The sequence below is a fragment of the Miniopterus schreibersii genome (assembly GCF_964146895.1).
Source record: "Miniopterus schreibersii genome assembly, chromosome: 17".
NCBI lineage: Eukaryota > Metazoa > Chordata > Mammalia > Chiroptera > Miniopteridae > Miniopterus > Miniopterus schreibersii.
In genome coordinates this window covers 30227501-30237209 of record NC_138117.1, presented here as the reverse complement: position 1 = coordinate 30237209, position 9709 = coordinate 30227501, and positions in this window count along the sequence as shown.

The window sequence follows — 9709 nt, the reverse complement described above, 5'->3', positions numbered from 1 at the left end:
AGTCCCAGCACCAGCTCGGTGGTGAGACCTTGCAGACAGGGCAGTGTTCTGCAGGAGCTGCATGTGCCCTTGACCCGCGTCCCATACAAGGTGCTGTTTTCCCGTGGCCAGTGCTCAGGGGTCAGGAATGAGAGGTGGGCATGGGGGTGCCACCACCCGCTATGAGCTCTAGTTTTGTTTCTTATTTTCATAACTTTATGCTTTGCTTGTCTAGAAACCTTAGTTGGAGTGTTTCCATGGGGAAACACAGCTACTTTGGGGTCCTCATGAGCCACTTTCTTAAAATTAGTGTCTGTATATTCATATGATAGATAGGTAACTGATAGAGCGTTACATATGCACATATCTCTATCTACCTATCATCTATCTATGTAAAATCTTCCACTGTTTCTGTTTCTCTGGCTGATTCCGTGGGATTATACCTTGCTCTGCATATTTGATGCATACAAGTGTAATAGAGCATAATGAGACGTGAGCCTTTTGCTTTTCATTTCTAGATGCCTCTGAAGCTCAAATTTATACTCAGGTCAGATTCTCCTTTTATTCTTGGGAGGGCCACTTTGTTAATTCCTTCGGTCATACATTGTAGAGCAAGTGACCTACCTATAGTTCCTCCATGGAGCTCTTAGGGTTTCCTGGAAAAGATTCATTTTAAGGTATTAATTATTCTGTTTAATGATGTAAAATGTTGTTTTCTTTGTGGTCTGGAGTATCTTTGCAGATAGCATAAGAATGTAAACTAAAGTTTGGCTTCTTCTCTTGGCTCCAAGTCAACGCAGGACCCTGCAACCTGGGTGTATAGGTGGGAAATAGTGAAGGCCTAGGTGTCAGGAAAAGGCATGGCCAGTGTCCTTAAGGCACAGCAATGTGTCCCTTCATTATGTGTAACACGGATGGTAAACCCGGGTCAGGAAGGATCACAGGAGCACCGTGGCTCAGGCCGGTGAGATGCATCTATTCTTTCGAGCTGCAGAGGGACACAGCGAGGCCAATGCAAGAATCACCAGCAGTGTTGATAGTATCTCAGGGCAGATACCTTGTAATGTGAAGCATCTTATTTCGTTGTCCCTCTGAATCTAGTTTATAAATATCCACAGAGGCATGATGCGTGTAATTTTTGGAAAAGGCATCTCTAACACTGGGAATGAGAATCATCTTTTCTGACTTGCACGTCTCTAAGAAATCTTTGGCGTCCATATCATATTCCACATATTGCTCCCATTATTGAAAAACTATAGCCAGTAGTCCCAACATATTTATGTATCAGTCCCCAATCACAAGGGTAATAAGCTAGGGCGTGTGATAACCTCGTATCAGTTACGAGGGGCAGATGGAAGTCATTACTGGGTTTCCAATATCTGTGGGTAAGGTAGATTCTCTCTGGTCTTTATTAGGGGTGGATTTCTTTAATTTACATTGCCTGAGAAATGGTATTAAAGAAGGTTATATTTACGTATCTGGCAAAGGCCTTATGAAACATGAAAATTAACTGCAGGGTTAATGAGGAACCTTCCAGAGGCTCAGAAAGGCCATATAGTATCACAGAGAAAAGTCTTAAAGGGAAGTCCAGGTTTATTCCCTAGGCCTACGTCTGATTTATTGTGTCTCCTTGGACAAGTCACTTAACTTACCATCATCTCTCTCTCCAGCTGTAATAATATTCCTACCTCATATCTCAGAGAACTATTGCAAAGGCTCTTACTACACACAGGCTACAATTGTATTACTGCTTGGGAATAAGCTTTTAGCACCTCAGAAGACAGGGCTGGAAAAAGCCATTAACTATAGATATGATTGTGACGAAGGCATTATATATATCACGTCTCCTCTCTCTTCTTAAATTATGAAAGAACTTTAAGTAAAATTGGATCATGCTGCTCTTTCCAAGTGAGACTGATCGTGCTTAACTTCAAGATTTTCTCTGGGGAAAAAAACACACAGAAAAAAATACCCCAAAACAAAAAGTAAACTCCTCTGTGGGTTTTTGCCAATCTCTGTTCACAGAAGCATTTTTACAGAAATACTAGAGGTTTTATTAACTTATATTTAGGATGTGTGATAATAACAACTAAAAAAAAATACTGGTGCTATTTATACTTTCCTCCGGTCCCCCAGAATTAAAGCACAGCGTCCGATTCCTGCAGTAGGTGTTACCTTTGGCATTCAGTGTAAAAACGTGTTGAAATCCTGAAGTGTCGTGTAAGTGTTGATTATTAGTAGCAGTCCACCATGAGAGAACATTTAAAAGGCAGCAACGGAGGTATTTTTCACTTTCTTTTTTGCTCGCATTTCGAGTTTCATGAAAACATAATACTTTTACTCTCCCCCTCATAATTGTTTTCTTTTCTTTACAAGGAAACACCAGATGGCTGTCCTCGTATTACGAACATAGGGTTTATGGGGAAGCTTATATATGTTTTTAATAATTATAAAAATCAAATATTAAAAATCACAATCATGAATGAAACTTGACGGTTAGACCAACTGTAGAAGTCAGATGCCCGAGGCCACATAGTGTATTATTCCATTTGCATAAAATTTTACATTGACCAGAATAGATAAATCTACAGAAACAGAAGTAGATAGAAGTTGTCAGGAGTTGAGAGCAGTGGAGATCAGAGTGACTGTCAGTGTACAAGGTTTCCTTTTATGCTGATAAAAATGATCTGGAATTAGATAGTGGTGACTGCAGCACACATACTTTGTGACTATACTAACACCACTAAACTGCACACTTTAAAACAGTTAATTTTATGGTATCTGAATTATATCAATAAAAAAGTTACACACAGAGAAATGGAATAGGAACAAGCATTTAATTTTAGATCTGCTAAATCTGACAGTGTCAAAAGATGTGGTTTTGGTCTTTTACACATAACGATGTATTTTATGTTTAATGTTGCACAAGTTGTTTTATTATCTTAAATATCTTTGGTGAGAGATCAATATCTTTTAGACATAACATTATTGGGGCACTTATTTGTTCCCACTGAGAAGTTCCCTGCCATGTCCTGTAGGACTCCCTATTCCTCCTGGTGACTTAGAATTAGAAGCCTGGGTTTCCGTTCTCCTCTCCAGGGAATATGCCCTGTGCTATAGAGCTCGACAGAAACGTACGGAGCTCACGTGTGTGACTCAGGCGAGGATGGAAATGCTGTATTCTCACCCGGCCCAGTGTTTGTGACGGCCTGGGTGCAACCCGAAGGCCAAACCATGCAATAATTTGAACAGGGGAAGTTTATGGTAAACAGTGATGAGATTGGGACAGAGAAGTAATGACAAAGATGTAAAGAGAGCTCTATCTAAGTGACATCCGGTGCCCAGGGAAAATGAACCTGGAACTCCACCCTGAGTTTCAGAGCTCATCAGGGAAGTGTGTCTGTAAGTCAGTGGATGGCAGGGAAGGTCGCTGGCTTGTCCAGGTCACAGCTGGTCCACAGTCACAGGTAAATGGGACACCACCTTCCAGGAATGCAGATGACTGGAGGCTGCTGGGTGGTGTTCAGAGAGAGTTGAGTGTTACTGCCAGTGTGAGGCCTGGAGTGTGTCTGTTCACACCAGGGCTGATGCTGGAGGTGGGCACTCGTCCTGGACTGGGGTTGCAGGGTTGTGGAGGGACCGTGCTCTAGGCATGCGGCTGGGACACAGGCCTGCTGGGTGCCACCACACACCGTGTCCAGGGACTGTGCTGCGGGAACAGGAGAAAGCAAAGCTCATGATGCTAGACCAGAAAGAGACACTCCCTTCCAAATGAAGTGTCCTTCCAATAGCACCTACAGGCAAAGCTTCGCCTGGAGCTCAGGTGTAGGAGAAATGTTTGAGGAGTCTCGCCCAACATTGCCGCGCAGGCACTAGGGTGTCGACGCGGAGGCGAGGGGCAAAGAACTGACGCCTGGGCACTCGGCCTCCCTTTCTGCTTGTGCGCTCAGCTGGGCCACACTTAACAGCGCCTCTTGCCACTAAGTGGGGGGACTGGGATAAGTCCTGGCCGGTGAGATGTAGGTAGAAGTGATGTGATCTATTTCCAGATCTTGCCCCCACAAACCAAGTTTGTCCTTAAAACACCACCCACAAAATGGGAAACAAAGATTCTAAATCCTTAGGGGACAGCAGACCCACGAGCTGGAGATAACCTGGATCCCTGAGTCACCTCTTTGAGGAGAAACCTCAGGAGAGTCACCTGACCAACATCATCCACAACGAGGCTGTTCCATGAATTACAAACAAATCCCCGTATTGTTCAGCCCTTGGGATTTTGTAGTTGTTTGTAACAACAATTAGTTGTTTTGACTAATGTGGAGATGGGTACCTTGAAGTTGGGTGCCACATGCCACCATAACAATGACCATGGGGCCCTGGCTTAGGGGCCAGACAGTGGGCGCCGGGAATGAGTGATCAGAAGCCAAGAGGCTGGCACTGCGCTGTCATCAGGGATTATTCGGGGTACTGGGCCTGCAGGAGTTTGGGAGGCAGACCTCTCCAAGGAGCTCATGCTCCTAGTGCAAGTGGTCGAGAAGAATGCGTTGGCTTGTTGATTGCCTTTAGCAAAACATCACAAGAAAGCGTTAAGCTCAGAAAGGAGTGGGTAAGTTTGCAAGCAGCAGCGAAGGGGAGGAGAAATTTGGGGCTTTACGGGGTTCAAAAACCATTTCTATCTTAAATAGTAACCCAGAAGACAGCGGTTTTGAGAGACAAAGGCCTATTAATATTCATCTTGGACAAATAACAGATTAATTAATCTCTACATAAGTCTATTTTTTCAGACTGCCTCAAGGCAGCCACCATTAAGGGGAGGGGAGAGAGAGAGGGAGGGGGAGGGAGAAGGAAGGGGAGGGGGAAACAGGGATTAGAGAGCAGAGATCTAAGGCATGTTTGAAAATTATGTACAGGAAAGAACTTCGGGTATGACTGGGCAAATAAGCTGGCCAGAAGCAAATACAGCAGAAAACTATCAAGGAAACAGGCTGAGAAATCTCTCACCCATCAAGGAGAACATTTATCTCACCATCTTCTTCAGACATGAGCCTGGAAAAAAGCTGAAGCTCTTTCAGGGTAGAGTCTGAGGCCACAAACACAATGGACGAGGGGATTTGTCCCTGAGAGCGACGTGAGTCTGTTACGGGGCCACCCCTTCCTCCAGGTGGGAGCTCTTCACACTGCCTGTCTAGCGGGACTTCAGAATCGCTGTGGACCAGCGACTGTTGCATTTACCATCCCTTTTCCTAACCAAATGGGTTGTTGTGTTACACTAACCAGTCTTCGCTGGGGCATACTGGGTGCTGTGGAAGCGTAGATGGTTTACCTCCTTGCCACATCTGACCCCGATAGACAGAACTGCCCGCCCCTTGGAAACCCTGGACTTCCAGCTGAAGGGTGGGACTGTGACCTGTGGCTTTATCTCCCACCAGGAAAGGATGTTTTCTGTAAGAGAGAGAAAGAATGGGATGGCCGTTTGACTGCCAGAGGGGCCAACTTCAGCAGACCTTAGAACCAAACTCTGTTTCCTTTTCTTCTTGTGCATAAAACCAAACGGGTGATATGTGACCTTTCTAAATTTTAGCCAATAGCATGTGGTTGAAAGAGCTACTACCACTTCCAGGCCTGTGCACCAAGCACTCTTTGGTCTTCTCCCAGCAGCTGGAATTATAGGACTCTGGCCCTAGGGAACAGTGGAGCCATAGATGAAAGTTGTCTTCAAGTCATTATTTTGAAAACAGTTGCCCCAAAGAAGCAGTGGACCGAGATGCTCATGTAGAATTATTGCACGAGTGAGCAGCACACTGTTCTCGCGACGTGACCCCCTCAGCCCTGCGGTCATTACACACTTAGCCTTGCCAGGCAGGTGCTCAGAAGCAGCCTGAGTTAGGCCGTGGGGCTGGACGTGGGGCTGCTTATAACAGAGGCCATGAGCAGCACCCCCAATCTGGTGGCCAGTGGAGTGGAGAAGCGGAGGGGAATTTGGTGTCAGGGGAAGAGGGAACAAAAAGAGCCTGGCGAGGGTGGGGACGATGTGTTTCCAGGTCAACGGCCGCCCCTTGAGCCCACTTCTGAGTGTCAAAGCCCACTGTAGCTTTGACAGAATGACATCGGCACGTGGGTTGACCCTGTCACCCTGAATGGCCACTTATTGTTCAAACTAGAATTCTACTCGAGAGTGTCAGAGATGCTTCTAATAATCACCCCCGGGCAGCAGGCAGACACCACGGTGTCCTGGGGAAACTAGACGAGGCCTTACTTCCTCGAATCACGGCTCTGTGCAGTTTTAAGATGAAATAAGTAAAATCTAGTAAGTCAGAACTCCCTTTAAATGTGAAAGTGGCCAGATTCTTGTTATGGTCATGGTTCCAGTGACTATTTTCAAATCAATGAATGAGTGAAACACCCACCACCTTCTCCGTAGCAGATTTCTGTATTCCTATTTTTTAGGAGGAACTTCTGTGTGTCTCTAGCAACTTTGCGAAACAGGACATTTCTTCCAAATCTGGTTCAGTATATTATTAGGACAGAAGTCCAGCTTTCCTCTGCCACCCTGAGAGAGACCTTTAACGCTCCCCTGCCCCACTTACATTTCCACGTGGAGCACGGAGTCCGTGGCGGTGGGGAGCAATGCATTTTCATGTCCACCCCATGAGGGCTGCCTGCAGTGTGCCTGGAGCCGAGAGCAAAGTGCAGATTAGGAAGCAGGGAATCCCTTTCCCCAGAGGCATTCCCACAGCCTCCATTAAGTTGCCCTAAGGGGGGCAATGCTGGGGTCCGGAGCTTGCCTGCGCCTGGGGCTCTGGCTTTCCAGGCCCATTTTCAGAGGGGTGGCGGCCCAGCACAGCTCCCTGGTTAGTTCCTTCCCACGTGTGTCTGACATTTGCTGCCTGAGTTCCCTTTCCCACCTGCCAACCCAGCTCGAATTTAGGAGACTGAATGTTGAAAAAACTGAACAGATATTTTAGCATAATTTCTTAGCTGTGCATTGGATAAGTTGTTATTAAAAAGATTCCACATAAAGCAAAATGTCCATTTATGAACGTTAGTGTTGGAAGGAACACCAGGAGACTGTGCGACCTGGTTCCTCTCTTTCGGGAAGGACAGTTATGACCCCCAGAGATGTAGGGGCTCCAGAAGAGCTGAGGATGTGACCGTCCTGGTCAAATCACAGTTCCGTGCGTGTGTTTCCATGTGTGCGCGTGCACCTGTGTGTGCACTTTAATTTTTATAGACACTAAAGGGGATATTTAAGGTAACAAAAGCTGTTTCTAAAAGTGGAATAAGGTAGCTAAGGAGGTGGTGAGTTCGCTCCCCACCGGGGGGCTCACGTACACAGGTATTCTTGACAGCCCTGGAGGTATATGGTGGCTGGAAAAATAATTCAAAATATCAACCAATTTTCTCCTTCCCGGTGTCTCCCTCTCAGCTCCCCTCCCCACCCTGACTTCATAAACTTCTCCTCCGTTGGGACAACTTTACGGTCAGATTCTTCACTTCGGTGGGTGCCAAAAGCAGAGCAGAGACAGAGAAGGGGACCCCTTCCTGGCTTCTGCGGAGGGGACCTTGGGACCTGAGGGCAGTGGCCAGGATGCTCCAGGCTGGGGAGAGGGGGCAGGTGGAGAGACAGGGTGTCCTGTTCCCCCAAGCCAAGTTCGGAATGGGGGTGATAGCCTTAGGTAGACTGGGGGGTTGGAGAGCCGGGATGTGCACAGGTCGGAGGCCGACTCCGAGCTCACCCCTGGGCCCTGCAGCAGCAGCAGGAGGAGGCGGCGCTCATGGGTGAGAGCGAGGTGGCCTCCCGCTGATGGAGAGGCAGGGAGACAGGCTGCCCCAGGGACGCCGGGCACCAGGGAGTAGATCCTTTCTGCCTTCCCCTGTGCTGTGTGAGCCCCCCAGAATTTAGACATACCACAGAGATGGAAGAAATCTGAAATAAACTCTAAGGCCGGCCTCATGGGGGTGTGGGCTGCACAGCCCACAGGCCTCTACAGACAAGGGGCCGGCTCCAGTGTGGTCATCTTGCAATTTTTAATATTTGAACAAGGGGCTCGCATTTTCCGTTGTGCACTGGCACCTGCAAATTATGCAGTCATTCCTGCTGGACTCCGACTAACTCCCCTCAATGCCAGTAGGAGGAATCCAAATGGAAAATGAGTTTTGAGAAAACGAAAGTTATGCCTCCGCATAGCGGAGTGTGCAGGTGGGACTCCGTTACACCCAGGCCACGGGCAGGTGGAAAAGGCGAAACGTGTTCTGACCACGGAGACGGGTGGTCGGGCGTGGCTGGAACGCAGCGCAACAGTCTGCGGAGAGGGAAGGCTGGGAGCGTGTCTGCAGGTGTGAGCCCCTCTGGCGGAGGGTACAGAGTTGAGACAGCCTGGCATATTCAGAATTACATATAATTCATATTTATGGGGGCCTGGACTATACAGCCAAGCTCAGAACCTTCAGATGCAATATAAAAAGTAGCATCTTAACAAGAGGAGACAGCACGAGCAGTACTTTGGATTTTGATAAACCTGGCAGGAAATCCTAAATCTGCTGCGCCCCTGGAGAGTTTCAGGCCCCCCATCACCCGCTTTCAAGGGTTTCTGTGGAGATACAATGAAGGGACATGCACACAGTGGTAACGCAGCACAGAGCCAGGGCCCCAGTTCATTGTATATAGTTCTAAGAAGGCTGTTTGCAAGCGAGGTTATCCTTTCCTTTAGCTGATCTGCTACCTGGCATGCTAACAGCTCTAGGTGCCAGACCTAGGATATTTTGGTATTCAAGAAATGCTTAAGTAATAAATACATGCTTGCAAGAAAATAAGCCCGCCTGGGCCCAGGGCTCTCAGCCCCAGGCAGGGCTTTGGGGCTGGCTCCACCTTTGTTCCAATCTGTAACCAGCTTGTTGTTTCATTCTTGAAAACAAGAAAAATAGAAATCATGTGGAATTACAGCATTCTGTTTTGGCACATAGGTTAGCTAAACTTACCAAGTTCACTGCTATGTCTGACGTGTTAAAACAGCAGAGTTTGGCTCTGGCCGGTGTGGCCCAGTTGATTGGAGCACCATCCCATGCACCAAAGGGTTAAGGTTCAATCCCCAGTCAGATCGGGCTGGGCTCAGGTTGAGCGTGGGAGGCAGCCGATCCATGTTTCTCTTTCACATCAATGTTTCTCTCTCTCTCTCTCTCTAAAATCCATTTTTAAAAGCACACAAAAAAGCCAAACAGTTGAATTTGATTTACCAGAAAAATAATACTTTTCTGTGATACCTCCTCTCCCATGATGGGCCTGTGCTTCCTCCCTTTTCCAGCATTTGAACAAGGCCCTTCTGGTCCCACAATAAATATTGCACAGGGATACTGTTTTACAGGAGGAAACACATCTTTTAACATGACACTCCAGGCTTTTCTATGTTTAAAAAGAAAAAAAGTCAGGTTTAATGTTTAGTTTTTCAATGTGGACAAGTAATCACTGGGGACGGAACCAAGATCAGAAAGTTCATTTTAACAGGGACCTGAACTTGGCCTCCAACTTAAAACGTGGTCTCAGAGGTACAAGGGTGGTGTGCTAAATGTTTTGCCTTTTGAATATTTGATTTCAGCACAGAAGCTGCAATCTAGCCTTATCCTAATGGTTTTCTGTCATCGCTGCCAAGAGGAAAAGAGTAGTGATCTGCCTACCCGAGTTAAAGCAGCTTTTATTCACTTTCCGGGGACCACTAGAAAATAGCCTGAATAA